Source organism: Caretta caretta, chromosome 3 (assembly GCF_965140235.1).
Source record: "Caretta caretta isolate rCarCar2 chromosome 3, rCarCar1.hap1, whole genome shotgun sequence".
Classification (NCBI taxonomy): domain Eukaryota; kingdom Metazoa; phylum Chordata; order Testudines; family Cheloniidae; genus Caretta; species Caretta caretta.
This window is the reverse complement of record NC_134208.1, coordinates 26,875,660-26,890,814: the sequence shown is the minus strand read 5'-3', so window position 1 is coordinate 26,890,814 and position 15,155 is coordinate 26,875,660. Positions and strand designations below refer to the sequence as shown.

Below are 15,155 nucleotides of genomic sequence, written 5' to 3'. Positions count from 1 at the left end.
ACTTTGTGACTTTGTCCTCACCCATAACTATTTCACATTTGGGGACAATGTATACCTTCAAATCAGCGGCATTGCTATGGGTACCCGCATGGCCCCACAGAATGCCAACATTTTTATGGCTGACTTAGAACAACGCTTCCTCAGCTCTCGTCCCCTAACGCCCCTACTCTACTTGCGCTACACTGATGACATCTTCATCATCTGGACCCATGGAAAAGAAGCACTTGAGGAATTCCACCATGATTTCAACAATTTCCATCCCACCATCAACCTCAGCCTGGACCAGTCCACACAAGAGATCCACTTCCTGGACGCTACTGTGCTAATAAGCGATGGTCACATAAACACCACCCTATACTGGAAACCTACTGACGCCTATTCCTACCTACATGCCTCCAGCTTTCATCCAGACCACACCACACGATCCATTGTCTACAGCCAAGCTCTACGATACAACCGCATTTGCTCCAACCCCACGGATAGAGACAAATACCTACAAGATCTCTATCAAGCATTCTTACAACTACAGTACCCACCTGCTGAAGTGAAGAAACAGATTGACAGAGCCAGAAGAGTACCCAGAAGTTACCTACTACAGGACAGGCCCAACAAAGAAAATAACAGAATGCCACTAGCCATCACCTTCAGCCCCCAACTAAAACCTCTCTAACGCATCATCAAGGATCTACAACCTGAAGGACGACCCATCACTCTCACAGAACTTGGGAGACAGGCCAGTCCTTGCTTACAGACAGCTCTCCAACCAGCAACCACCCACCACACAACAGAATCACTAACCCAGGAACCTATCCTTGCAACAAAACCCGTTGCCAACTGTGTCCACATATCTATTCAGGGGACACCATCATAGGGCCTAATCACATCAGCCACACCATCAGAGGCTTGTTCACCTGCACATCTACCAATGTGATATAGGCCATCATGTGCCAGCAATGCCCCTCTGCCATGGACATTGGTCAAACTGGACAGTCTCTACGTAAAAGAATAAATGGACCCAAATCAGACATCAAGAATTATAACATTCAAAAACCAGTCGGAGAACACTTCACTCTCTTTGGTCACTCGATTACAGACCTAAAAGTTGCAATTCTTCCACAAAAAAACTTCAAAAACAGACTCCAAAGAGAGACTGCTGAATTGGAATTAATTTGCAAACTGGATACAATTAACTTAGGCTTGAATAAAGACTGGGAGTGGATGGGTCATCACACAAAGTAAAACTATTTCCCCATGTTTATTCCCCCCCACTGTTCCTCAGACGTTCTTGTCAACTGCTGGAAATGGCCCACCTTGATTATCACTACAAAAGGTTCCCTGCCCCCTCCCCGCTCTCCTGCTGGTAATAGCTCACCTTAAGTGATCACTCTTGTTACAGTGTGTATGGTAACATTCATTGTTTCATGTTCTCTATGTATATAAATCTCCCCACTGTATTTTCCACTGAATGCATCCGATGAAGTGAGCTGTAGCTCACAAAAGCTTATGCTCAAATAAATTGGTTAGTCTCTAAGGTGCCACAAGTACTCCTTTTCTTTTTGCGAATACAGACTAACACGGCTGCTACTCTGAAACCTGTGTCAAAACAGTAACCGTGTAACCGATTAAAATTCTATTGGTTACACAGTTCAACGTTTACCCAGGGAACTACAGTGCAGTGGGTGCTGCACCATCCCCACATTTTACGTGGGGCTCCACTGGGGCCCCCGCAGCCAGGACTCTGCTGCCGCCTGCACCAGCATCCCAGCGTGCCCAGGTTCCTGGCTGCCAGCCCCACGGCCGGGGTTCCACTGCTGCAGCACCTGGGGCTCTGTTGCTGCCCAGCATCCCAGCGCACTCAGGGTCCTGGCTGCCGGGAGGGACCCCAGCCGTGGGTCCGGCAGGCCAGAGGGACCCCAGGTGCGCTGGGATGCCAGGCGGCAGCAGAGCCCCGGCACAGGGCGGCAGCCGGTATGCAGGGCGCACAGGGATGCCAGGATGGCATGTGCCACAGAGCACCGGCCGCGGGGTCAGTGGTCCGGAGGGACCCCAGGCACGTAGGGCAGGCAGCCAGGATCCTGGGTGGAGTTTAACTGTTAACAGAAACCAGTAAGCATCAAGCTTATTGGTTAACTGGTTAAACTCTTATATCCCTATGCCCTACACGATTTAATATATTTATTAAAATATATTAAATGGCTGTTACTCTGAAATGATTTAATATATTTATCGGTGACCTGGAAGAAAACAAAATCCTCACCAATAAGGTTCGCAGATGACACAAAAACTGGGGGCGTGGTAAATAATGAAAAGGACAGGTCACTGATTCATAGTGATCTAGCTTGTTTGGTAAACTGGGCATAAGCAAAGAACATGGATTTTAATATGGCTAAATCAGGGATACTCAAACTGAGGCTTGCGATCCACAAGTGGCTATTTAAGGCTCTTTGTAGCACATGATATTAAAATACTGTGAGATTTAATTATTAACCAGTCTAAGTTATTAACCAAACAGGATACTTTTACTATGTTATTAACCAAATGTAGTTGATAAAAATAATACTACTCAGTAATTTTGCTGTGAAAATAATATATAAATTAATATTTCCCATCATATTGTTTAAATATGAATATAGAGTACTATAGTAAATGAAACAATGAATTCACACTACTGTGGCTCTACTGTGGTCACTAATTTGGCTCCTAAACCACTGAGGTCTGAGTACCACTGGGCTAAATGTAAATGTGTACCTCTAGGAACAAAGAATGTACCCATTCTTATGGGATGGGGAACTCTATCCTGGGAAGCAGCGACTGAAAAAGATTTGGAGGATGATGGTGGATAATCAGCTGAACATGAGCTCCCAGTATGACACCGTGACCAAAAGAACTAATGCAATCCTGGGATGCAAGTAAGCATAAGGAGGCTATTTTACCTCTGCATTTGGTGCTGGAACAGTGTGTCCAGCCTGCGTGTCCACAATTCAAGAAGAATGTTGATAAACTGGAGAGGGCTCAGAAAAGAGTCATGGGAATGATTAAAGGATTAGAAAACATGCCTTATGATGATCAAATAAATAGATTGAGCTCTGAGTCTCACAAAGAGAAGGTTAGAAGTGACTTGATTACAGTCTATATTTAATAATGGACTCTACAATCTAGCAGAGAAACGTATAACACGATCCAATGGCTGGAAACTGAAGCTAGACAAATTCTGACTGGAAATAAGGTATACATTTTTCATAGTGACAATAATTAATAATTGGAACAATTTACCAAGGATGTCATGGTGGATTCTCCATCACTGATGATTTTTGAAACCAAGATTGGTTGTTTTTCTAAAAAATATGGCCTAGCAATTATTTTGGGGAAGTTCTATGGCCTGTGCTATACCAGAAGTCAGATTAGATGGTCATAACAGTCCCTTCTGGCATTAGAATCTGTGAATCTCTGGCTACTACACCCAGGAAAGTGAGCAGCCATATTCCGCTCCAACTGTAGCTCCCTAGTGGCCTCTTTAATGGAGCAGAAGCATCTGCTGTGCAATACTTAAAAGTATAACAGAAAAAGCATTTTGACAAGTCTCCAAAAATGCATCTGCTTTCCTTTTAAGACATTTATGACATTTGTGAATTTACCTTACTACAAATATCTAAAGCTTTGTTCAAAGCTAATATGAAATTCAGTGCCTAAGCAAAATATTGCTACTTTAATGGTGCTGGGAAACAGATTTTTCTATGAGTAAGTAATACTTCTCATTATGCAGTGAATTACATGAAGGGATTTTCATCAGTGAATTGTCAGATTATTGATCAACATTCCTCACATTGATCCAGGATGGACATGGTTGTGCAATATTCATAAATACCAAACAACATTTGGGTTGCAGGTTCCATCTCCAAATAATATATTAGCCATGTGCAAAGACTGCTTGAAACAAGCCATTTATCTAATGATTACATATAGGAAATAGAGTATCTCCATTTAAAATTAGTTTAAACTATTTTGTTTTTAAATTGACACCAATAATTTGCTGGGATTTACACACACACAGACACACACACAAATACTTTGTTCTAGTCAAGCTGAGTAAGTCTCCTTCAAAAGATATTCAAGCAAAGAGAGCCAGCATTGGGACTTTTTCTTAATGGAATTCACTGTTTAAAAACATGGTTTTCAGCATCACATTCAAGGGGAAGTTAAAAATATAGCAGGTAATGGAAGCAGAATTCCGACCCACGGGATCTATATTAGACAGCAGTTCTTCCAGCCCCCTGGCCAGAGGCTGGCCCAGACCCCAGGAGCCAACGGGGCGGGGCAGAGCAGCAGCATGGTTGGGAAATGGGGAGAAGAAAGAGGACAGTCCAGGCAGGGTGCCCCCACCTCACCCACCATTTTTGTCTGGAAGCTGCTTCATGGCATTTGCAAACTGCTTGTGAATGGACCCGCCCTCCAAAGAACAATTTGGATCAGGAGTCTACCCAGCAAGCAGTACCCTAAAAGGCACAAAGGAACATGGCTTTTCTTCAGCCCTCTGACATCAGCCAACATTACTTGTGTGAGATGCTGTTGATTCATGAAGGAAACGATTATTAGGAAGGAAGTCTAGAGAGGACACTGGAGGAAAGACAGGGAGTTGCACTATGAAGGACAGACATGGGAGTGATCAGTTAGACAAGGAGGATGGGGGGATGCATAGTAACTGGACTTGTTTTCTCACACATGTAAGATACCTCCCAGAATTCTGGAAATTATATAAATAAAAGATATAAAAACTTTTAAAAGAATATTAATTCAGCTGGAAAGAAAGATGGAAAGCTGCATCTCAAGGAGCTGTAGTCATGGAGGAAAGTGCAATCCTGCTTTCTCTTCCCTGCTGCTACAAGGCGTTTCCCATGTAGTATGTGCTTTTGCAGCCGGGAGGATGGGTGCTCGCCTCTTTAGAAAGCTCGTTTAGGATGGGTTTGTTTGTTCGTTCATTCATTTTAAACACACTGCCAAAACTGCCTGAAGGAAGTCAAGCAAGAGAAGGGAAATGGTGATTTTCCAAAGTTAATAGCTCAGCAAAACATGAACGGAATTTCGCAGAACATGCATAAAGCACATTTACAGTGAACTTTCAAAGGCCTGCTGAAAACAAGGGAGGTGTTCCAGTGTCTCAAAAAAGTTCTCAATAAACTTATAACAAAATGTTGGGCAACTTAAATATAGCGGTCACTACCAACTCCCTCCTAGATTAACAGAGTATAATTTTTCTATCATCTGAGAAACTGGACTGGGAACAAGCATGACGATCTGATTCTGCAGTATGTTTGACATGCAAATCTCTAATTCATTCTATGGCACTGATCTGCATGAACAAACACAGAGCCGGGAACTCAGGATGTCTGAAATTCTAATCCCAGTGCTGACCCTAACTCGCTGTGGACTTTGGGCAAGCTCCTACACCTTCCTGTCTGAGTTTCCCCGGTTGTAAAATGGGTATAACCATGCTTACCCACCTGCGTGGAGAGGATTAATTAAAGGTCTGTACATGCATTGAACATTGTTATGGGGTGGCATTCACCTCTCTTGAGTACTCCCTTGGCAGAGTGCATATGCCTGCACTTTTTCTCTGCTTTGCGGTGAGTCTTCAGAGACTCCGCCCTCCGGCCGAGTCTCTCTCAATCTGTATGTGAATTAAAAAGCAAACCCCTTCTGGGGTACAAGTCCAACAGGGGCCTCTCTGAGTGCCCTCTATAACATCTCTTTATCTGCAGCCCTATCCTTGGGCTCGCTCCTCAATCGGTCCAGCAGGGCCTATAGCAGTACTCTGGTTCGAACAGTCTCTCAGCCCCTTTTGAACTCTCTCAAATTGTCCCTGCTCTGGTACAGAGCAGTGCCCCAGGTCCCCTCCCTAGAGGCAATATCTTCGCCCTCTACTCGTCTTTTTGGCCTCAGCTCTCCAGCTTGGCCACTACAGTTCAGTTCAGTGCCTCAAAGTCCAGGCCACTTCCCCAGTGGCTAATGTGGGGGGTGGGGAAATCCAGACCATCCACTGCTCCAGATCCCAGCCCAAAAACCCTATAGATAGCAGCTGCCCACCACGTACCTTTAAATAAACTGTGTTGCTGCTGCTACAATTCTCTGGGCCACTTCCCTGAAAGCCCCAAGCACATTCTTACCCTTACCTCAGGGCCTAGTCCTGGTTGTCTCTGCCAGCACTGCTCTGTCCAAGGTCCTGTACCTCCCGCAGCCAGCCACGCACACCATCTATGCTCCTCCATCTCCAGCAAGGAGCTGAACTCACTCTGGCGGCTGGCTCTGCAGTTCGTTTTATACCAAGCAGGCTAGCAGGACGCACCCAATCAGAGCCACTGTAGGCAGCTTGGAGGCCCTCTCCACGGCCCTTTTCTGGGGCAGAGTGTGGCAGGCCCACAAGGCCTCCAGCAGGGGGGCTCAAGACCTAGTCCACCCTGTCACAAACACATGAAGGACTATGAAAATACTGGTATTATTATGGGAGTTCAATAAATGTAAGGACTGAAGACCTAGCTTCAGTACCAAACACAGAGAACTGCTTGAAAGATCATACTGTTATTTTACTGCCCTCCAAAAATTTAAGTGGTTTATTTCTCCCCTCTTCCCCCATGTTGATAAGCCAGATTCACATGTAGGTTATACTGAAGTACCCATCTGTTGCCTGATAAAAAGTGGTGCTAAGTGTTAATTCAGATAGTGCCACAACAAAAATCCATAAGGCAGGCAATAAAACAGTGGAAATGTATCAGCACAAACAAGCCAGCAAGTCATGAAAGACCTAGTGCACAGATGTAATTTGCTAATAATCACAAGACAGGGGCCAAATATACACAGGATTAAACTAAACTATTTACAGCCATATATAATTTATTGAATCCATAGGCACTTCACAAGTTTTGCATCAGCTCTCATTCACCAAGCCAAAAAAAAAAAAAAAAAAAATCACTAAATGAAACTAGAAACATCTCAGTGGGGTTAGAATCCTGAAATTCGATTACAATTGACTACACTCTGTTGTCAGAGGTGAGTAATAGCCCAACAGTGGCATGAAGATAAAGGGAAAAGTTGTTAATAACGATGGCAGCAACCGAAGCTCCAACTCTGCCCAAACTAGCTTTTAAAAACTCCATCCAAATAAATCTTTTCCCTAGGATTTTGGAAAAATCATCACATACCGTGCAATACATTTATAATTTAAAAGTCTCTTCTCAGGATAGATGAAATTCAGTGACAGCTGGAATGAAGCTGCCACATCAAGTTAGACAAAAAACCTTCTCCCAAGACAAAAGACCTTCTCTCCCAGGACTGAAGAAAAATTCATCATGGCAGCACATACTTAAAATTTTAAAAAGCTCTTCATAAAGACAGAAAAATGCAACAGCAGAAGCAGAAGCTATTAAGATGATTAGAGCCACTGCTATCAAAAGAACCTTAAAGCTCTTCTGAGAGCCATAGAAAAGGTCTAGAACCGTTTACAAATTATTAATTTTTTTCCAGAGCTGGACAGGAGACTCAAAATAATAAAAAAAATCTTGACAGGTGCCTAAGGCTGCCAACAATCAGATCCTTTGAGTCAAATGTGTTTAGCTTTATAGATGCAGTGCTGTTGTAGCCGTGTTGGTCCCAGGATATTAGAAACAAGGTGAGTGAGGAAATAACTTTTATCGGAACAACTTCTGTTGGTGAGACAGGCTAGCTTTTGAGCTTACATAGAGCTCTTTTTCAGGTCACCTGAAGTATGCTTTTACCTACTCCAAGTGATCTGAGGCAGAACTCTGTGTAAGCTCAAAAGCTTGTCTGTCTCACCAACAGAAGTTGTTGGTTCAATAAAAGTTATTTCCTCACCCATCTTGTCTCTCTCAGTTTTACATAATTTGAATAAACCAAGACTGCGTTAACAGAAAAATTACAGATGCATGCTTTGCATTCCCCCCCCATCACCACCACCACACTCACATTATCTGTTGGGGATAGCCAAAGACACATACAATTCTACAGTAGGTAAATGCATATAGTTTCCTAGACCCAACAGAAAAAGAGGTAAGATTGTAAGATTCAAAAACATTATTTATTCAGCAAACTGGTAAGGCATTGCAAAAATAAAGCCCAGGGACTTTGGAGACAAATCCTCACACAGACTTAACCTTCAGACAAGAAACCCTTTCACAGCCATTCTCCATTTCCGCATTTCCAATATGAGCTACAAACCCAATGAACCAAACACCCATCCATCATACATGCTTCTCAGAGCCAGAAGTGCTATCAACCTGCTACAAGACACATCCAGTAATTTCTTGCCCCATATACCTCACACACAGACCAGAGCATTAATTAATGCCCAGCATGACTTCTCTTCTCACTCTACAAAGAGTTCCTCATCCATCATGCCATTATGAATCAGAGTGCTCAATCTATCTTTCCTTTCCTCCCAACACAAATTGTAGACTCCACCATTCCTTCCCCATTCGCTCTTTCAACATGAATGGAGACTCCTCTCATCAAAGACAACTACAAATACAATCCATGCTAAAACAAAGTTTATGAATTCAGAAGAGACAGAGGTCTATTTTGACTGGAATAACCCAAGGCCATACAATTTTACTCAATGATCCCTGCATCTAGCCCAACAGCTTATGGTTAAACTAGACATTAGCGCATATCTTTAAATCAAGACTGGATGCCACGTGATAGCGAATTCCTAATATGTTGCAACAATTAATTACCCTCACTGTTAAAAATTTGGTGACTTCAAATTCCAAACCACAGTTCGCAGAACACCCCCATTCATTAAACCAAACCAAGCCAGTCTTTGAACAAAGGAAGGGACGGGAAAAGAGAAGAGACTGTATTGCGCTTGCATTTGTAATCAATTTTCTTTTTATTCTGAAGCTGAGAGAATGATAAGCGCACTCTCACTAGGTCATAATTGTGACTCCATACGTCACAATGACCTCTCACTATACTTATTTAAATATTCTCTCTGTAGAACTAGCAGCTCAAAACACCACAGGTCCATGTTAGTGCACCAAACTAAGAAGTGAAAACAAAGCCCCATATTCTATGTGACACATTAGAACTAAAAGAGTGGCAACATTCCCCCAAGCTCTCTCCACACTGACCTCCACTCCACTCAGTAGGACATTCCTTGTAATATAAAAATAGTAATGTTTTATTTAAACAAATTTAAACGTTTTCAGCAGGCTAAGATTTTTACATTAACTCCCACCTGCACTGTATAAGTTTCCCCATCATCATCAAATGCCAAAGTGGAGTAGGGCTGAGGTATGAGCAGTTTCCATCCATGTCTGTTTGAGCTGTCATTTAAACCTGTGGGGGTTTTGGCTGGATGGTTTTATATATCATGTTTTACCATTGTCTCCCTGTATGTCCATGGTCTCTCTCTCTCTATGCACTCTGCCATACAGAACAACTTTAGGCCGTGAGTATGGGGTCGATGAACTGCATCTCCAGGACTTAATTTGTGCCAGGGCTTGCTGGGGCTCACTGGCAGTCCATAGTCCCAACACCTCTAGGCTTGCTGTATCAATTATGAATGTAAAAAAATTGCTTGGGCCCCGGCAGCTCTTTCGTTACAAATTAAGCACTGTGTGTGTCTCCAAGATTTGACAAAGAAAAACAAATATCTGATCACCAGTGGAACATCCAGATCTAAAGCTAAGGGTTGCAAAGGGAAAATGGATTTTCTGCTAGCTTATCTTGCTGGCAGGCCAAGCCTGGCAGGGTATCCATTCTTATACCACCCTCATAACCGTAGTGTCTGAGCACCTCCCAAAACTGCATTGCGGAAGGTGACCAGCACTTGTCATTTTCTGACAAAATTCTGTGGGGGTTTTATTGATTTCTTTTATGTCAGCTGCACTATGTGCTTTTATTATTGACAGCAAGATCAAAGCAGTGCCTTGCACCTGGAATGGAAAGTGGTGAGGTTTGCTCCTGTGGAAGTTGGCTCCAGAGCCTTGCACTGGCCCCTGAGAAAAGCTCCGTCTTCTGCAAAGACTAGCTTCACCCTTGCAGCGATTATCACTGAGGAATGGAGGTATCGACCAATCGCTATCCTGAAGCTTTAGGCGATCTTTGAGAAAGGGGACAATTAGGGTTACTGTCATCTAGGAAGGCACAGGTGGAGGCTTTGGTTTTGCTGTGTAAGAAGCATTTGAGGCTTTCTGAACTTCCTCTGTCCCTTCCCATTATGGGAAGCTGATGAGGTAACTTTAAAATTTGAGGGAAGGTTTTGAATTCCTCATCTTGTACCCCCCAACCCATTTTGGCAACAAGATGCATAACTGTACTCAGCGCCTAATCCTCACACTGAACAAGTTTAACGTGTCTAATAATATTATCAGCAGTGAAACTTTAAAGTTTACACTTTTCACACAGCTATTATTTCAAGTTGTCTGCAGACTCAACTGAACAGCATTACATCATTTATATTTATTTACTTTGCAATTATTGCATCTTGAGTCTTAAAATTGTTTTAAAATGAAAGCACAGACTCTTAAGCACAACTCTGTAGCACTTTAAAAGTGAACTTCAGTTATGTAGTAATTTTACAGGACTACATGATTATATTATACATATGCTAATGAATGAACCAGTCTGATTTCTCTCTCTCTCTCTCTCTCTCTCACACACACACACAGAGGAAAAGGAGAAAGCAAACAAACAGTAAGTAAAACAGTGGCATGTAAATTAGACAGTTGAAGTTCTTACCATTTCAATAAGCTAAAGCATTCACACTGGTCCACAATCAGGCAATTTTTAATCTAGCTGTCTCCCTTTAAATTCTCTCACTTTCTGGACAATAAGAATAACTCCAAGAAAAGACTTTGCTTACGAATCTTGAGCTCTCTGGTGTCAGAAGTCAAGAATTTTCTGACACCCAGAATGAATACAAAAATCAAGAAGAACAGAGGATTTGCTCACTCACAGGGTCAAAGTAACATCTGTTTCATTCTCCTCATCCACTTAATTAAAAAAAAAAATCTTTCGAATACTTATTTTTAAACACTACTGAACATAAATTTTGAACAGTTGGAAGAACTTAATATGATACTGTTATTGTGAATTTAGGACCATAACTGAATGCTGATAGCTTTGATGGAAGCAATCCTCCAGCACTAGGTATCTTTCTTTTTATGCCAGAATGTTATTTATCCCCACAGAACAGATGGTATTTACGTAAAATATGAGGAAACAACTTTTATCAACTGTATGCTTCCTATTAAATTAGCCATAATTGCTAATCCTCTGGCTACTGAACATTTCTAACAACAAAAGACACCTGATAACACTGTCTGCTGCTTTTGTTTACTTTACTTACTAATATCAGTCAAATGAAAGACTTTGACCAACCCACTGGAATAAGAAACACTTTTTATATAATAAATATTTTATTTATCTCTAAGTTTTCCATGCATAAATAGTTTTGACAAGATTGCTTTGTGAGCAAGTAACTACATGATATTCAGAGCTTCTATTACTCAACTGTCAAATACACCAATTGATTTATTTTCCATTTTTAGAAATTCCACAGCAGCTAACATACCTAGCATGAAAAGAAAAAAAAAACCCATAATGATGTAATTTTTACACAGAAAGAACGAAACAGCCAAGAACATCCAAGTAATGTCTGAATCAGTCACACACATACTATAAGCTAGTGTATTATCCAATATTCTTCACAGTACAGTAAAATTCATTCTGAAGGTTTAATCAAGTCTCGATCACAAATCTGGCAGCAGGAAAGACGGCTTGTTTTAAAGATCTGGGAGCAAGCACAGTAAATGTCAAGCGCTAACAGGCTTGGCCTGAATGAGGCCCAGTGCAGCCAGGTACTATATAAGTTTCTCCATGCAGCTCTGCCAAAGCTTTTTAACTCTGACCTATAACACCCTGGAACTCTGGAGGAGGCTGTCACTTGTACTGAATTTGAATTATGCCAAGTTACGTGATGTGCACAAATGAGGGAGAAGATGACCAAATTCTTTCACTTCTGACCAAAGCCAGGGTTAACCCACTAAGTCAGTAAACTCCAACATGCAAGTGTCCTACTTGAAAGGACTGTAAAGCAGAAGGACTGATGCTCTCCTTGTTAAGGAAAAAGGAGTTTGTTGAGTTGTAAGCATGGCCATCTAACTGGGCATGCATAATCAGAGCAGAAATTCCCAACACCTCAACACAGTAATGTTGCCTTTAACATTTTTCAGCTTGGCTGGTGCAAATGAGAACATGCCTAGCTTCATCTCTGAAAATGATAGCACCAATTTGCCGTCTCAAACAGCAACAATATCAGTTCTCGTAGGAGAAATTCCACCTACCAAGACCAAAGTTTAGACTCTGCCATTGAAGAAAAACTGAAAAGAGTTAGGTTTTTAAAAATGGATTAATACATGAAAGAAATATTTGTTTTAGAGACACAAGTGTTTTAAATAATTAAAAATAACTGGAAAAAAAAAAACAGGAAAAAAAAGGAATGGAAGCCACCTCCTACCCCATCTAAATCCAAATGAAGAGCCGCCGATTAGCCAGTCTTTCAAGTCCACTATCTGTGCCCGACACATTACAAAAAAATCAACATAGAAAAGCTTTGAATATCAAAGCCTGACATGTCATTGCAAAATTCAAATGCAAAGAAAAACTTGCATGAAAATAAAAATATTGTGATTCAAAACTGTACATTTTGCATGAACCTGATGTTACTCAAACAATGATCTCCCCATTCTAAGGTTGTGTGCTTTATTTGATAATTGAGAGCCACATAAGGAATTTAAGAAAATTCCTCTTAACATTTTTGGCATTTGGGATAATATTGTTCCATTTTGTGGAAAAGCAGGTTTGTCACATCAGCAAGTGTCCCTACATCTCCTCCCATGAACAAAATTCTCTCAAAACAACAGATACTGGCATCCTGGATCAGCCAAAAAAAAAAAAAGACTACTTTGGATAACTGTTAAAGGGGTTAACATTTTCACTGCCTTGACTTCTATGGATTATTCCTGAGTTACACCAGTGTAAGCAAGAGAATAAGTCTCACTATTTCTCAACATAGAATCATAGAAGTGGAAGGGACTTTGAGAGGTCATCTAGTCCAGTCCCCTGCACTCAACGCAGGACTAAGTATTATCTAGACCATCCCTGACAGGTGTTTGTCCAACCTGCTCTTAAAAATCCCCAATGATGGAGATTCCATAACCTCCCTAGGCAATTTATTCCAGTGCTTAAACACTCTGACAGTTAGGAAGTTTTTCCTAATGTCCAGCCTAAACCGCCTTTGTTGCAATTTAAGCCTGTTGCTTTTTGTCCTATCCTCAGAGGTTAAGAACAACAATTTTTCTCCCTCCTCCTTATAACAACCTTTTATGTACTTGAAAACTTATCATGTCCCCTCTCAGTCTTCTTTTCTCCAGACTAAACAAACCCAATTTTTTCAATCTTCCCTCATAGGTCATGTTTCCTAGACCTTTAATCATTTTTGTTGCTCTTCTCCGGACTTTCTCCGATTTGTCCACAGCTTTCCTGAAATGTGGAGCCCACAACTGGACACAGTACTCCAGCTGAGGCCTAATCAGCGCGGAGTACAGTGGAAGAATTACTTCCCATATCTTGCTTACAATACTCCTGCTAATACTTCCCAGAATTATGTTTGCCTTTTCTGCAAGTGTTACACTGTTGACTCATATTTAGCTTGTGATCCACTATGACCCCCAGATCCCATTCCACAGTACTCCTTCCTAGGCCATTTCCCATTTTGTATGAATGCAACCGATTGTTCCTTCCTAAGTGGAGTACTTTGCATTTGTCCTTATTGAATTTCATCCTATTTTCTTCAGACTATTTCTCCAGATCATTTTGAATTTTAATACTATCTTCCAAAGCACTTGCAATCCCTCCCACCTTGGTATTGTCAGCAAACTTTATAAATGTACTCTATGCCATTATCTAAATCATCGATGAAGATATTGAACAGAATCGGACCAGAACTGATGCCTGTAGGACCCCACTCGTTATGCCCTTCCAGCATGACTGTGAACCACTGATAACTACTCTCTGGGAATGATTTTCCAACCAGTTATGCACCCACTTTATAGTAGCTCCATCTAGGTTGTATTTTCCTAGTTTGTTTATGAGAAGGTCATGCGAGACATTATTAAAAGCAAAAGCCTTACTAAACATCTATAATGTAAGTTTCTCTTGAGCACATCTATGTAGCCGAACACATATTATTTCATTCCTGTGGTAAGGACCAACAAAAAAGTTACAGTACTGTAAATAACTAATCTGGGTATTTAGGGATATTTGATGCAATAATGGAGGATTTCAGCAGTCAAGTTAAGTAGTTACGCATTTCACAATTACTATGCAACTTTAAAGCATTCTGAAGTAAAAAAACCATTTCTCATAAATCTGTGGGCGTGGAGCCTGCCAGTAATCTCTGCTCTCTGACAGAGTGTTTAAACAATACTGGTTTGAAAGTATTAAGTAATGCCAAAGACTTTGTACATTCCTTGTAAATAAACAAGATTGCATCACGGAAAACACCAGATTCCATCAATTCCATCAGGTTCCATCAATTGGAACAATTGGCAGAGCCCTAAATTTTGACTAGCCGCTCAGGTCAAAAAGGCAACAATATTTTAAAAGCCAAATTCTAACAATGTGAAAAATACTCTAATCACAACATTAAAAAGTAACACTGAATACTTAATTTCTTAATAAACTACTAACCATCCCATAGGAAGACGATATTATCAGTTGGAAGTACAGAAGAATGGAGAGAAAGTAGATTCGATTTATATGCATGGGATAGCAGGGAATTATAGCTTAGTATGGTAAATTCCATTTTAAAAAAAAGTTAACGTTGACACCTAAGAGCCTAATCCTAATAAGACAACTCTTGTTGACTTTAATGGGAGTCAGATCATGCCCTAATAAAGCAGAATTACAAATTTGGATCCTGATCCTGCGAATATGTATGCAAACTGTTCCACTGAGTCCACAAGTTTGCAGGATGGAAGCCACAACGACCATAAAGTTCCCCTAACTTTCCCATACATTCCACAGAGAACTGCATTCTTGCAGTTGTGTTCTGCATCATGAGCCTGAACTTATCAGTAAAA

General features: G+C 41.2%; 1 protein-coding gene across 1 annotated transcript in view; it reads right to left on the bottom strand.

The window, feature by feature from the left end:
- NBAS (NBAS subunit of NRZ tethering complex) overlaps positions 1-15,155 on the bottom strand; it is a 408,512-nt gene that overhangs the window by 369,613 nt on the left and 23,744 nt on the right. The window lies entirely within an intron of this gene.